Raw genomic sequence first — 16,130 nt, 5'->3', positions numbered from 1 at the left:
TCAGTGATATCATTTTTCTCTATCTTAATGAAGCATTACAGTTAGTTTACATAGTGATAAATATAATAATTATGGTAGCGATGGCTGTGTGCCCAAGATGCCTAGAAAGCTGAACATGAAATCTTTTTAATGGCATCATAATGGTCTTTGTAAGTGTTAGAGATTTCCTAGTGTTATGTATAATAAATAATGCACATTATTTTCTAGTGGACTTGTACAACTCAACAGTGTGTACACACAGAAAAGACTTTATCTTGAGAAGCTAAATTTTTTCTGTGGCAACTTTCTCTGGTTAGACAGTGTTTGGCAGTGGAAATGCACTAGAAGATAAACAAACCAGTTACACTAGGCTTTCTGGGAAGCAAATGTGCGTTTGTGGAAGTAGGGGGAGATGAGCTAGAAAACACATACTAGGCTTTGGAGAGTAAGTTGGGTGGCTTCCTCTCTTGGCTAATACATTTTTGTTCATTAATTTCTGCTTTGTAAATAATACATGTCACAAGAAAACACAGACTTACCACAATATGGCTTCCTTCCCTTCTCCCTCTTAAATCTCTCAAAGGAAATAGTCTGTAGCCAGTGAGAGATGCTTGTTTGTGGATTCTGCTTCACTTGGCAAACTATGACTCTCTTCACTTTGGGTCCCATTCCTGGCAAGGGTCAAACATTTAACTACAGAAATCAGCAGGAAGCTGTTGGACCAAGATGCATCAGGCAAGAGAAAAGCTGTTTGTATTTTTTTTTTCTTTGCTTCTTCCGGCAGATTTGAATTAAAAGTATGTGGAAAAGTGTTAGGCCCTTGAATTTTTAATATTAAAGTATACTCCTTCCTCATTGTTTAAAATCCTCTGCCAAGAGTGTCTGCACCACAATAATTTGTTGAACCATGAATTTTCCTATTTGGTGCTGAATCTTGTATGGTCTCACCTTCCCTTACCCTTAAGGATAAGGGTTTCCAGCAGCTCCACATTTTTAGGATGCATGAGTCAAGTGTTAACAGTCAAACTATTAGCATCTGAGTAAAACAAAATACTGCATCCATAGTAACTACAAAAGAGACAATACTAAACCCAGTGATTTTTAAGAAAATTCTTTCTTATGCCATATTTGTAGTGTTCTCTGAAAAGTAAATGAGGAACAAGTAATAAGATGAGAAAACATTTACGTATCTGGTGACTTTCAGAGCCATGATTTCTTTATTACTTTGACCAATCTCAATAATTTCGATTATTACTTGTAAAGAGCACAGTATCTTGAAAGCATCTGGCATGGTGGTGTTTTGCAGGTGACTACTTGATGAAACTCAGTATTAGGGACTTATTTTTTCTGTGACTGATGCTTTGGCAGGAAAGGGAATGAAAAAGAGATGGGAGAAAAAGAGTGGTTAGTGAATAAAATATATAGCCTTTCCCTTTAGGAATATAACACATGTGGTCTGTCTCTTGAGGAGTTTTTTAAAGTCCTCATTCCTGTGAGTTCAAGCAGAAATAAGAAGGGTCTTTTAAAAATCTGGTTTCACTGTGAATCTTCTCCAGCAGAACCTTTCCAGCATATCTGAGTGCTTCATTGGCCCACATGGTTGTATTATTACAATACTCCCTTCGAAGATGGGCTTCAGTCTCTCTCCAGCTGCACCTGTAGCTGTGGAACAGTACTCACCTGACAGCCTTACAGGGAAGAACAACAATTTTGTCAGGCAAGAAAGAAAAGCTGACATCTGTGTTAATGCACAGCATTTTCTTTCTGTAGGCTCAATGCAACCTTCTAAGTATGAAGAATTTTGACATACCTTGTGGACCTCACCGTGGATTAACTGTTATATTCATGTTCTTGAATGTACCATACTCTGTGAAGGGGAAGTTGTGTAATATATGGAAGCACCTTCATTTTGTATATTTGAAAAGAAATATACACATAATATGCACACAAATTTAAATGTTGTTATATCATGTGCAAGGTGATTAATCTAGTGAATCTTTTGTATTTTAATTATCCTCTGTCACCCTAAAGACTACCAGTTTACAGGGCTGAGTAATTCCAGGCTAGTAGTCATTGATCATATCTGATGTTACTCGGTTTTAATTGTTGCTTATACTTCACATCTAGTCTTAACCAGAGACTTCTCTGGTGAACCCACAATACCCAGATGCCATATAGTTGCAGTAGTCAATATGCTGAAATACTGTGGTGGATGGGGAGGGTCTCTTGTCTTTTCCAAGGTGACTGGAAATGCTGGTTACATATTCAATCATGTTATGCCGAGTGCTGTTCTGGCCTGTCAGCTCTTTCATTCTCCTTGAATACTAGAAATAAATGGTTTTGCTTTGCCCTCTTGGACTCTTGCTGCAAGCTGATGTGCTGTAATATGTTGCCAATACTTGTTTTTTCTAATGGCTTAAACCCATAAAATCTGCTTGCTTGGTGGAAACTTTAGTGAGTTTCTTCAAACCATGTTAAGTGGGCTCACTGATGTTCCCTCGTTTCTTTCCTTTGGCTACTGGGCGGCTGCTGGTGGAACAGGGAGGCTGGCAGTGAGGGGTGGGTGCCTTAGGCTGGTGCATGGTGAAAAAATCTGCTTTGAGAAAGAGAAACAAAGTCTCACTGGCTGTGGAAAGCCAATTAGTGTGGGGCTGCACAGTGTTAGAGCTAGCCTTAGCTTGGTAGTATGTGTTAAGGGGGACTGTGCAGCTGTGTGGCTCTTCCTCAGAGCATGCTTGGCCCAAGTAATAGGAACAGAGGCAGCCACAGCCCCTAGATCTGCTGTGCTGAAATGCAGAGGCACGTGTGTGGCAGTATTGGTAGTGCTGAGAAAGGAAGCAGGAAAGGAGATGTCCAGTTGCTACAGCAGCTTGCAAAAAGCCGGAGTGGTCTGTTGGTTCAAACTCAGGGCTGGAGGTTAGCATGTCCAAATAGATGTTGGGATAGACAATATACTTCCTGTGACCTCAAGTCAATCGCTTAATCTGAGTAATCTTACTTTGTGGTTTGCTTTCCTGTTTAAGGTAGGAGTGATAGTGTTAGCTGCTGCTGTCTCTCTCAGGTGTGTTAGGATTAGTGGGTTAAATTTAGTTAAGACATGTCAGGCAGAAGTAGGAGATAAGTGTAGTAAAAATGCTGCTGTTACTGAAATACCATCTAGGAGTAATCTTGCTAACACTTCCCAAGCACAAGTCTGCTTTAGAGAGGGAATTTCAGTTTGAACTGTTTAAAGTAGAACAAGTACTCCAATATTGGAAGCTTCTAAATTGTGATGAGGTATGATTATTATTGTCATGTTGTCTCTTATAATCATTGAACAGGCTTGTTTGCAAACAAATCAGTTACATGTATCAAATGAAGCTGTCACTTCAAGGTTTCCTGCAACATTTTAAAATAATGATTATATTATGGAGGTATATTATGGGGGTCAAGTAGGTGTATTGGTAGAAAGGATGACAGGTTGCAGCTGAGCTGGAGGAAATTCAAGTTTTGTTAGCCTCTGCACAGCATTCGCACTAACGTAGGTTGTACACTTGGCTTGGATTCCCTCTTTGCAGCTCTTGCTATCTGGCACAGATACTGTTTCCCTCCAAATGCTGTGGAAGTGAGGGTTAACTATCAATGGGAATTTCAACTGCCTAAATTGGCTACTTCTGACTTTGCTAAGCAAGATAATGAGTTACCTCTCCTTGATATAATAGCTTATGGGTTTTTTAAGGCTTCTAAGTAAGTCCTTCTTAAGAAGTATTATGGAGGGAATTGCCAACTCTTCCCCCCCTCCCCTTGGAGAAACCCTAAACCTGCCTTGGATTTTGGGGGGGGTGGGTGGGAGGAGCTGCAGAAGGAGAGGGTGTTTGATGTTTTGCTTCTCCCTTGCCTGGAATGCTTGAGATTGAGTAAGTGACCAGGGTATCACCTGCTGTATTTGAGGCCAGTGCTGAAGCTTACAAAAGAGCTTAAGTCATTTCAGTAAATTAATTTAGCTGTTGTCCATCTACATCCTGTGCTTGTTGAGACTTTGCCGATTCCTGGCTGTTTTCTATTGCTCCTGTGCCAGCAGTTGCTCCACCTTCTCTCAAGAGCTGGTAGAATAATTTGAGTGCTAACTTCTTCCAGGCAAAGTCAGTCAGGTTTGCCTAAACCTCATAGGTGATGGAAAGAGTGGGGCTGGCTCAGGCTTCTGCAGTGGGTTGGGAGTGCTCCTGAAGTTCCTCCCTCATCTTTGCAGTTGGGGTGGCAGTGGCTTCTGTCATTAGCATTAACTGCGTTTGGAGAAGTGATTTTGATATCCTTAGGTGCCTTTTATCTTTTGTATACACTTAAATGCATTGGTTCTAGTGCTGTAGCAGCTTGCTGTAGCAGAGGAAGAGGAGGAAAACAGTAGGAAAGCTTTCTACAAATTGCTCAGACTTCCTGGAGGCAGTGAGGGACAAGAATGTCATGGTAATGTTTAAATCTGTGTTAAATGGGGCCTTTGCACGTAGTTGTAAGATGACTGTTGTTAGTAAAAGAGTAGGAGATTAAACAGGTGTTTATCCCAGAGGGTACAAATTTTCAGAAAAGAGGGGAGATTAGTTGAGGTTTCTGTTCTTCTTTTCAATATGCTGGCTGTATTGTCCAGGTTAAGGCTCTCTGCCCCATCATGTCTATAGAGGAGGAGGATTTGAGCTTTGTAGAGATCAGTCTATAATCTCAGCGATGACTTCTATATTCAAATCAATCCCATAGGATGGTGCACTACAGAATGTATTCAGATTTCTTTTTCAAAGAACAAGGAAAAAGTTGATCAATGTTTCATACAAATTATTTATCATGGACTGAAAAGCCAGTTTTTCGGTTATTTTGCACCTCTGATTCAGTAAAAATCTAGTGTGGTCTTTTTGAAGACAGAACGTTTTTATTGATTTGGAGGTAGTCAAAGTACAGGGCCAAAATCCCTAGAAAGTTCTTTTAGTGCTCTGCTTTAACAAATACAGCCTTGGGAGTCTCTAAGTGTTTAGGGGATTATGTTATGATTCACTTTGAAACACAAGGAATTGAGAAGCAGAGCTGAAACCTGGTCTGTGGCTCTCAATGTTTAGAGGTCTGAAGCTGTTGGTATGTGACCTTTTTGCCTGGAGTGGAGGGAAGCCTCCAAGTCTGCATTCAGTTAGTGTTGGCTAGGTGATGGGCAGCATGGAATAAACTTGTTCTGATTGTAACCTGGGAGCCTGGAAGTGGTTTTAAATGGAGAAAGTAATCCAAATTTGTGCTGTTGTTACTGAAATGCAGCTATCCTTAGAGCATCTCTCTGTCCATCAGCCTGTATTAGTCATGAAATACTATAGGTTCTGCTGGGATGAGAGTAGGCATAAAAGTAGAAGCCTCAGAAATCTCACAGAATACTGGAGGTTTTTTTGAGTCCTGGAGGAAAACTAGAGAATAATTTAATTTTTTAATACTCTTCCCCTCTCCAAAGAAGTCTTCCTCTGTGATCAGCTATAATTTTAGTAACACAGGTTAAGGCTGGTGGCCTTGATTTCAGTGTAGCTTCTGCCACTCTGTGGACAGAGGAGCTTGTTGTGTGTGGTCTGTCTTCACATTTTCTTCTCTCCCCTCCTGCTTGCGCTGTAATACTGAGATTCTGCAGTTTTTCAGTTGTAGTAGCTGCTTAGTGGGAGTGTGAGAACTTGTGATATAAAGCTCGGTTCTCACTTGTGAATTTCTTAGTAATTGATATGGGAGAATAGACTATTGCTGAAGTACATGGAGAATTAGCACTCACTGGCTAGTCAATAAAATGTAGTTACAGAACTCTTCAAAGTAAGAAAAAAAAAAGATCTATAAGCGGCATCCATTTCTTCATTCTGGCAGTCTTGTTCTTGGGGCACCTCTCAGCTCTGTAAATGCTCTTACTAAATTAAATAACAATGCTCTTAAGCTTTGACTAAGTAGGGGAAAACTTTAACAAAACTTAACCAGGACTTACTGCAAAAAACCCTTTTAAAGTGAAGTGACTGAAATAATTTTTATAGATTAATAGGCTTGATTAGTTTAATATAAACCAAATATCTAAAATTAGAGGCTGCTTTTTGCATTGGTTTATGTTCTTGCATATATTTTGTTCTCAGTTATGAAGTTGTGAGCAGGACTTAGGAACCTGGAACAAGTTATGGATACTGAACTTGGCAAATAAAAATTTGTCCACACCTTATTTTCCTTTTGGGAGATTTGCTGGGAGTGGGGTGGTATGAAAGCAAGAAAGGAAGACGTGGAACTTGTGGGGAAGTCATAGACTTTGTAAGATGACACCACCGAAACAGCTTCCTGTGATTGAACTGCTATTGACACTTGTTACCAGCAATACTATATAAGTAATGAAATATAAAAGAGTGTGCATGGGCTGATGAGGGTGTCAGGGTGTTTTGTTGGCTTCAGGTGAACAGGCGGAGTTGTTTTTACATGTATTATGAAGGCTAGATTTTAAAATTTGTATTATTGGCTCAGATATATGTACGTAAAGCTGTTTGAGTTCTGGGGCTTAGTGATTCAAGTTTTCCAGATGCAAACAAAAGGCATCACTTTTGGAGATGTGCCCTTTCTAACTATGATAGCAAGAGCAAAAGTAGAGACTATGACAAAGCCTATATGGTTGATGTTTTAGTGCAGGGAATAATCTAGTGTTTTTTATCCAAAGACTCTGTTTCATCAAAGTTTCTCAGTCAGAGATGCTTTTTCTGAAAGCTGTTGGTGTCAGTTTGGGGATGAGGGGGGAAGAGGATTTGGGATTAAAATTACTTGCTGCCTGGTATGTGCTATAGATAGCTGCGAAATAACGCAGTTTGTTCGGGGACAGCTTTGCTACCTGGAAATAGAAAATAATCCCAGAGTGAAGCTGTGTCCTGCCACGCAAATTTTGTAAATAAAGGAACCTTGTCTGGAATGACAGATAAATCTGCCCAAGTACAGGGCAACCTTTTCCTTCTGTGTGTTGTCAGAGGCTTGTAATCACAGCCCTGTTTTTAAGACCAGTGTTTTCTGCACTTTGTGGTTAGAAAGAAATTATAATTGTGGATAGATAGGGGGGGGGGTGTCAAATAAAATTGCATATTTGATAAATGATCTTTTAAACTTGTGTCTAATAATTTGACAGCTCCAATCTACATAGTGCAAAAGGGCTGAAACAAATCCCTCTAAGGATTATTAGATACCTCTCTGCCGGTGTGCTGAGAGCAGAACAGCAGTGACGTTCTGTGGTTAACTGGGATGCTGAATAATATTTTTCCTTCATTGAAACCTACTGTTTGCTTTTGAACTTATGGATGTTCTTTTTCTGGAAAAAGTGTGTTTGTTTTGCCTTGTGTTCCTGATAAAGATATGGAGTTCAAACCAGAATAGTTTATTTAAATTTATTTTTGTAATGAAATATTAATTTATTTTTCCAGTGGTCAGTGGGCCAGAATTTAAACTTTGAACTGGCACTGGACTGTAAAGCATTTGAAGTACTGTTGTTTTAACAGGGTCACTGTGAATTTAGTGTTAGCTCTAAATTTAAGTCCTGTTTACTTAAAAAGTAAGAAAAGAAACGAGGCAGTAGAATTGCCTGATATGAATAAGAATGTTTTCTATTTTAATAAAAAACTGTTGGTTTATTTCCTCATCCATGGAGGGATCAGCCCCAGCCCAGCAGCACTGATGTGGAATGGTTTTGCAACTGAAAAGTGAAACTGAGAAGTGTGACTTTTTGTGGTGGGGGTGGGGAACATTTAACTTCACTTAAAAGCAGGAGAAAAAAGTAGTGATGAAGAAAAGACACGAAATGCATTTTGAGTCTATTTCAGTTGTGATGATTGATGAAAAATAGATGAATAACTACAAACAACAGTTCTTAACACTAGCATTCAAGAATTCAGTAATAGTAATGAGGCTTGCATGTTTTCATTCTCCTAGGATAATGTATCAATTTGAGCTAAGAAAAAAACCCACCTACAATATGATTAATCCAGTACTTGAAAACACTCTTTTTTTCATAATAACCCCTTGCTTTTGAAAGAAGAATCTAAAACTTTTAAGCATCACAACTCCTCCTTGCACACTGAAGTCTTTACCTTAATGTCTGGTTAAGTGACTTGTTCAAGGTCACAGTTATTGGCATCGCTTGAAGTAGAAGTCCAGTGCCAGACTTACTGTTCTCTGACATAACCACCAGACATGCTTTTCCCAAGTGCATTCTAGAGCCGTGATGACTACTCCTAACTTGAGAACATGAGAAAGCTGTGTGGAGAAGTAACGATGGAGCTTTCGCCAACCACGGTTTTAGTTTCTGCATACATAGAGTAAGTTTTGAGTATGAAAAGGCAGTATACAGTCAGGTGAAGGTATAGGAATTACAGGATGTCTGTGGAGATCATGGTCTGCATTAAAAGAGGGTTAGGAATTGCAGTTTTCTCAAAGTGAGACGCTGCTTAATGTAGTACAGCAGTTTAAAAAAAAAGGCTGAAAACAAAGTTAATGTAAACAGTTAAATGTTTCTGTTATTTTACTTGAATTATGATCTATCAAGCAGGTATTCCTCAAATTCTTTCTGCTCTTGATAAATTACTTGAACAAACGCAGACTTGATCAAGGATTTATTTTGGTATCTGGTTGTCTGCAGTCTGCCTGCTGTTTTTTCTCACTGAGGTGTTGCAAACCTTTTTCCCTCTTTGCTTGGCTAAAACTAAAATCTTCAACTGTAGAAATGATTTGCCAGAGTCTGAATAGGAGAAATGAAAAAGTATTGACTTGCAATGCATAGATGTGTTTTCCACTGACTCTTGAAGTCAGCAGTCTTCAAAGCATTAAAGGTGCTGCTACTAGAATTTTAATATGTTGCTAGGAGTTGAGGTTAAAGGCTAAATTTTCATTGCTATATGGACAGCTTGTAACAGGGCTCATGCAAAGGTAATGCATGAGATGAATATAAACCTTTTTTCTCTTTTTTCTTTTTCTTTTTTTCTCCTCCCTGGGTATACAGAAGATTTGCAGCTCATTCTGGGAAAAGGATGCATTGAGAGGAAAGGAGCAGGAGAGATTCAGCTACGATTTTAGAGGTTCATAGAAGTGTTTGTACTTTGGGCAGTTTGGTAACCCAGTGATGTAAAGTGCTATGCATTCAGAGGCTGGGTTGTGTGGATGGCACAGCTTCCTGCATAGCTTTTGCATCTGGAGCTTTCCCCAAGAATTGTAGTTTGCATTGTGGCTGTATTAGAAGCAGAGCCTGTGCCACACTTATTCAGCTATCTAATAATCCCAGTACTTGTCTTCCAGGCTTGTGTAGGCTTGTGTATTGCTGATCTATACTAAATTTGATATGCTGTCCTTTAAATTTAAATTTTTTTCAAATCCCGACACAACAAGCAGCAATATCTTCTATTATGATACTACTTTATTGCTAGGGTAGACCAAAAAAGGGTGATTTTAAAAAAAATGTTATGTCATTTATTATTCACAAATGTACTGCAAAAATCTTGCTTGGGGATGTGTGTGTGTGGTGGGGGTTTTATGTGGCTGTTATCTGGCATAGGCATGTTGTTTTATTTTGACTAATCAACTGTCTCTTAAGCATGCTCTTGACTGGGATGGGTTTTGTTCCTATGATGATTTCACTTTAACCTCTTGAAGGGACTGTGAAAGGAGCATGTTGTTTCCAAATAACTTGTAGTTGTGAGGAGTTTGTCCTGAGCTGCACAAATATCCATACCCCCTTTTTTTTTCAGTTTCTGGGCTTCTAGAATCACTATATATTTTGAAGAGCCTCTTGCAAACACCCCAACAGGATGTGAATCAAAAAGTCTTCACATCTCTCCAAGTTGCTCATGTTAGGTAAACTTGATCTGCAGAAGTGAATCCTTCCAGTGTCCAGCAGCCCTCGTAAGATGGCCTTGGAGAGAGGGTGCAGCATCTATCTTGCCTGAAGCAAATTTGCTAGTCAGAGTGCTGTGTATGTGTGTAGGATTTTTGTTTTGTACTAACCTGTGAAGAGTAGGTGAGTTGCTTTTAATATGTATCTATGCATTTTGGTCTTTAAAAATTTATTAGTGAATCAATGATGTGTATGTACACATCAATAGCAAATAATTTTGAAAATGGGCTTGATGTTTTAAAAATACAGGTGTTCTTGCAATTACTTAGTGTTTTTTAGGTTAAAGAGCTGTGTTGAAGGTTATTCCCTTTTGTATACAAAAAGCTGCTGAGACAGTCCACTTTTTGTTCTTTGGTCACTGGTGCCCTGATTCCACTTGAAACGTGGGTGGATGAAATCCAATGCTCTGCATTTAGAGTAGCAAGGTTGGTTTATTTCCAGAGCCTAGTAAATGTCTCTAAACGTGTCAGAAGCCATTTCAGTGCTTTGCCAGAGCAGCAGTTGGGGCAACAGTTGGTAATGCTTGGAAATGTACCTGATGGCTTTAGTCATCTGAACATTGCATTTTTGTCTGTGGTGCTTGAGAGGTGAGCAGAAGATTTGGATGGCTTGCAAACCAAGCAGTACCTGAACAGTGGTTTTGGATTTCCCTTAAGGCAATAGCAGACTTCTGAAACCCATACAACAGAAAATATTAATATTTCATGCCCTCTACTGAAAACTTTTGCTTGCTGTTGGAATAAGCAGTGTCTCTTGTTACTACACAGAGATGGAAATAGACTGTAAATGTGTTATTTTCTTTTTTTTCCCTCAAGTTTAATTCCTTTGTATGTTGGCTAAGATTCTTGTCTGTAATCAGTGGCAGGTTTTTGCACTTGGCCAAATCAGCCTGTTGAGAGGGGACGGAGTACCTCCCACACCGTAAAGCCTCTTTATTGTTCCCTGGAGGGAAGGAGGCTTCAGATGGCTTCCACCTGGACCCCTGCCCCTCCCTTAGACCTCACTTGGCTGCTGGATCTCTCCTGGCGGCCATGGCTGGCTTGGGAAGCCTTTCATTGCTTCCTGGAGTACTTCCTGAAAAGTCTTTAGGGGCTCAGTGAGATAAACCTGCTCGTTTCCTCTACGGTTTCCTGATGACTGGTCTACAGTACAACTTTTCCTGTTTCGGCGGGCGGGGGGGGGGGGGGGGTTTCTTCTCCACCCACTTGACTGGCCAGTCACATTTATGGGGTGTTGGTTCATCCATCCTTTTACTATAGCTCTGTTTTACCTTTCTCATGTTAGTTTTATTGTTTTTCCCTCAACCAGACAGTTTAAAATGAAGTGTTTAAATTTTGCAAAACCTCTGATGGCCATAGCACTATTTGCACATGCTTCAAAGTGGGGTCAAATGCAGAATTCCTAAGTCCTTCCATTGGAGAGCAATGCTGCAGGTTGTAACATTTTGCTGACCTTGAATCTACCTAATAAGCTATTTTTTGCAACTATTTCAACTTTTGCTGTTCAGGGATAGATTGCATGCACCTCGCCCCCGGCCAAAGCAGACTTCTCTCTTTGGGATCCCTACTCTCACTGCTACAAGGGCGGTTGGCATTTGCACTCTTCAGCCTTTAAGCTCAGTACTTTTCTAATCGTTGAGACTTTTGAATTCTCTGTGGCATTTAGTAGATTCGTGGATAATTTGTTATCAGAGCTTTCCCCTCAGCAGAGTGAAAATAACCTCATCTTTGGCAGTTTCATTGCTGCTGTTTTTGTGTTGCTGATCAGTTCAAAATACAAGGTACTCAGATGCATTAATTTAATTTACAGATTGAATATGTTGTGATCATGCATGAGTATATAGTGTATTCTATGTATGTGTGCGGTGTTACATATAAATGAATAATGCATTTGTGTTCTGTAAGCAGGTTGTTTCTGGATCCTTGCTTTAGAAAAAATGAGTTGATATATGTTCTTTCTGCTCTGTCTAGTTGCAGTCTGTATCATCTGCTTTTCTTACTGTCTAGTTATCATACTGTCAAGTGGTATTTTAACTGCAACTCCCAACTGATTTATGGTCATTATATATTTAACAATAAAAATAATTTCTGCTACTTTAAAAATAGGCCAATGTAGTCAGTGAATTAAGAATACAAATGTGAACTTTGTTTTGGGTGGTGGAAAAGCCAAAACTGAGTGTAAGTTAATTTGCAGTGGTGGCTCAGGTTGTAATTAGACCTAAGAAACTGCAAATACTATTAACTACAATGTATTTCAGGCTTCTGAATTTCCAGAGCTCTGAAGTGAAGGACAATAAAGTGTAGCGTGTGGAAAAAATTTTCAGGACAGTCAATCTGTTACTTGCGAAGAAATCTTCTTCTTTTTTTTTTTTTTAAAAAAAGTATTGTCATAGCTGACAGTCTAGATGGTAGTTCAAGAATCACCTAGCCCCTTAGCTCTTGCACCTGTACTGTAGAAAATGCAGACAGTTAACTGCATCTTTAGCCTAACTGGCTGCAGGAAATTATCTTAAAATTTTAACTGTCTTTTTCCTTTGAATGAGAGTTAAAAGTCTCCCAAGGAAACTATTTAACATTAGCAGTCACTTCTTATTGAAAAGTCTTGATGGTTCTTGTATTCAAAGTAATTGTTTTATGGAGGGTTTTGTTTTCATTGTGCAATTAGAAGTAACAAAATACATTTTAAAGATTCCCATTTTTTAAATTTTAAGTCCTTATTGCCACTCCAAGCACCTGAACTTCCTGACTTCAGTAGTCTGTCCTTAGTTTTGGTAGCAACAGGTAATGGTATGGGCTGTTGAACAGTACCATTCTGACAGAAGGGGTATGTGATGTGTAGTGTGTATCTGCAGCTTAACTGTCCAGTTGTGTGGAAGTGAGAGTTTGGGGTTGGAAAACTGATGAAATAGGGACTTGCAGGTTTTGGTTGTGTCTTGGTTTTTCCCTGCTGTAAAGGAAGTGGAGACTTGTGTTGCATTTTTATGTGTCTGTAAGAGCCTGTATGATTTTGTGGAGGTGTATTGACTTCAGTTTGGCCTCATCTATGCATTTAAATTTGGGGAAATTGGAGGACTTGATTTGCAGTGTAGGACTTGAAGGCTGTGATTGCTAAGCTGCCTTGTTTTGTTACTGAGGGCAGTTTCATTTCACATGCCCACCCTTGCATGAGCCTGCATTAGGAATGCCATCTTTCCAGAGTGGTCAGTGGTCTAATTTATCCTTTTAATTAAATTTAGGGGATTATTGATGGTACAGAAGCAACCTGTATTTTACTACATATAAAACCATGCTCGGGCAATCTCTATGTGATATATAGCAGTGCTGGTATTTTGGGTATAGGATCAATGTGTTTTCCTGCCTGTTAGGCAAGTTACTGATTCTTGTCTCTTGTCACACACAGAAGCGCCTTTGAAAGGCTGAGACCTGAGCTTGGTACATCTTTGGCTTTTGAAAAGCTTAAGGTTGAGGCTGTGCATGTTGGAACCACGAGTTGCTCAAAACTTGTATTGCTCTGTATTGGTTCCCTTTTCCATTAACAAGTTCTTTCTGTAGCTGAAATTAGCAGGTAGTCTGATATTTTATGTTACCTGGTGATGACACCATTTTCTCTAGCTTTCAGTAGTCCATAAAAGTCCTTACTGGTAAGAACTTGTGACAGGAGAGGAGGGGAAGCGGAGGACAGCTTGTCAGTTAATATTTATTTTTTTCCTAGTTGTATTGTATTCATTTGGAGTGATGGGGGGAACTGAAACTGCTTTTCATAATCTCAGCATCACTGAGTAGCAGCAAGCCTAACAGCTGCAAGCATCTGCTCAGTGGGGACCTGCTGCTGCCAGAAATGAAGCTGATAATGATGAGCAGCTCAGTAGTGTAATTAAGGTCATATTAACTCCAACAGCTCCTCCTACCTTAAACATAAAATCCAGGAAATGCATCGTGCAGGAGATCAGTTCAGGGGTGGGTCCTGTTAGGTAGAGAGCTCTGAATCCTTGTGTTGAGAAGAAAAGAGAAGTTCAGAGAATTTTAAGTTGATTGTAGAGGAATGTTTGATACAAACATCCTACGGTTTCAGGACATCTTTCATGTCACATGCTGCAGATACTTGTTCAGCAGCCTGTCCGCAGCACACACAACTGTGCTTTACTGGAGGATTTCTAAGAGTAGCTGGAAAGGTTTCATTGCTTCTGAAACTGGAGGAAGGTCATGTATAAGCTATCATCTAGGCATTCTGTGATGGAGAGAGTGCGTGAGCAAGGCTTAGAGATCCAGGAGATTCCTTCCAGCCTTGGTGTTTTTTCCTGAATTTCTGAGGTGTGATTTATGAAACATATCTGAAAAATAGTGTCAGTAAATGCTGACAGCATTGACTGTGTCATTCAAAGGAAAGTAATGCTCTGTTCAAAATCAGGGAGATGTTCGAGGAATGCAGAACTAAGTGCTTGAAGTAAAACTGCGTATGCTATAGGTGTACTGTAAGGATGCTCATTTGTTTGATTTTAAATTCAAAAGACTTGTTCTAGCTGGTGTGACATCTTTGAAGGAGCTACTGTCTTTTAATATACTTCTCCAAATGTCAGATATGGTTACTCTTCTGCATTGAGTTTGACCTGTAAAAGGATAACATCATCATAATTTTAAGCTATTCCAAAAGCTTCTCTTGTACTTGATGTAACTTACGAAACATCTTTAAACCAAAGATTTTTGGTTGAAAATGCTTCTGGGCTAAGACTTCAGAGTAACGTACAGCCCAAAGGAAGTCCTGTGAAGCTAACCAATAAACTTCTTAGAACAGGATTCATAATGCAAATTCTTAATTGTAGGAGCATTAGTGGTTGTAGTTAAATTGAGATATAGCTTTGGAAAACGTGTCTCTTGGTAATAGGCAAATTAAGTCGGACTTTTTTTCTGATACTTTTTTTCTGGTTTTCCTGATACTTAGCAGAAAGAATTTAACCACATTTAAGAGTTTTGAAGAAAATCCTTAAGGTAGTGCATTGGTGATAATGTGCAACTTGTGCTGCTGAAATAAGTTATTTATTGTGGCTTGGGAGCTAAGTATCTGACCAAATGGATGGTTTATCGCAGTCTGACACAGTGTCTCATTGTCTTGCAAGGGCAAAATGACAAGTTCGTCTACGCAAATGCTCCTTGTGTAGCCCCTGAGCAGAAGGCTGTACTGCTGACTCTTCACTGTACAGTGATCTAAGTGTAGCTGTAAGTAGTTGCAGGACATTTTTCAGTGGTTATTAAAATCCAAGAATCCTTTAGAAGAGTAGCCAGGTGGGGTTGAAATGTATATGCACCCCATACAGGAATAGTGTACTTCTGTTGTATTTGCTGTGTGGATTTTAAAGCACTGCAAAGTCAAAAGTGCTAGGAAGAGTTAAGTTTCTAGCAACTTTCCAGAAGTATAAAAGTATTGACTGCATGTGAATTACGATTTCATCACTCTCAGTTTAGTAAATCGGTCCTGTCATGAGGTGGTCAGTTCAAAAGCTTGTGTGTCCAGTATACAGCATTGCAGGGAATAATCAACTGCACTGAGGAAAGAGTCTGGTGTGATGGGGACATCAAAGCTTTGTAAGGTGCTTTTCCTGAGTCCAGTCGATAATTAAAGAAACATCTGGAAATCTTGTTCTTGCACTTTGGTCAGGTTTAATGTATGGGGTTAGAGTGAGGGAGTGATGAGACAAAGTCTACAGGAACTGTTCCTCACTCCTGCTTGTTTCAATGGCTTGAAATTACGTAGTATTGTGTCACGTTTTCTTTCCACTTTCCCCTTTCTGAAATGAAAAGTGGCCATCTTGGGAGTGTTTTGAAATTTTGTACACAGAAAACACTTTCATATCCTCAGGAAAAGATGTGTTCTGTGCTTCATTTGCAGTCCTGATTCCTTAGAAAGGAAACTAATTATGTTGTTGACTGAAAGTCTGTTTAATGCTTCAGAGAACAGGTTTCTTGTGATTGTATTTCTTGTATGATTTTTTTTTTTGCACTTTTTTGAGACATCTTTTGCATAAAGATTGTTGAGTGTTGCCTCTAGAAGGCTTGTGATGTTTCTCCAGAGTTGCCACTTTCATGCATACCTGGGGAGGATTCTTGTTCCATGTTACTGGGAAGCTGGAAATGCATTTTCTGCTCCAGGTGGCCAACTGAGAAGCTGGGTTCTCTGTGCTGCAGCTCTCTGACTAGAGGTGGTGTTTTCCCATACCAGAGGATTTTTATGTGCCAAGGATGTGTTTTTCAAAGAAATGCATGCATGTAAATCA

General features: G+C 39.4%; 1 protein-coding gene across 4 annotated transcripts in view; it reads left to right on the top strand.

Moving 5' to 3' along the window:
• Window positions 1-16,130, top strand: part of IGF1R (insulin like growth factor 1 receptor) — a 195,383-nt gene that overhangs the window by 63,838 nt on the left and 115,415 nt on the right. The window contains exon 1 of one of the 4 annotated variants that reach the window (XM_049811825.1): window positions 11,117-11,642. The exons of the other annotated variants lie outside the window; for them this stretch is intronic. The gene's annotated coding sequence lies outside the window, so the exon portion shown is untranslated. Of the gene's footprint in view, window positions 1-11,116; window positions 11,643-16,130 lie in introns of those variants that run through there. 4 annotated transcript variants of the gene reach the window in all.

Source organism: Accipiter gentilis, chromosome 10, assembly GCF_929443795.1.
Source record: "Accipiter gentilis chromosome 10, bAccGen1.1, whole genome shotgun sequence".
In the NCBI taxonomy this organism is placed as follows: domain Eukaryota; kingdom Metazoa; phylum Chordata; class Aves; order Accipitriformes; family Accipitridae; genus Astur; species Astur gentilis.
The sequence above is the reverse complement of the archived record's forward strand: the minus strand, read 5'-3'. Positions and strand labels throughout refer to the sequence as shown.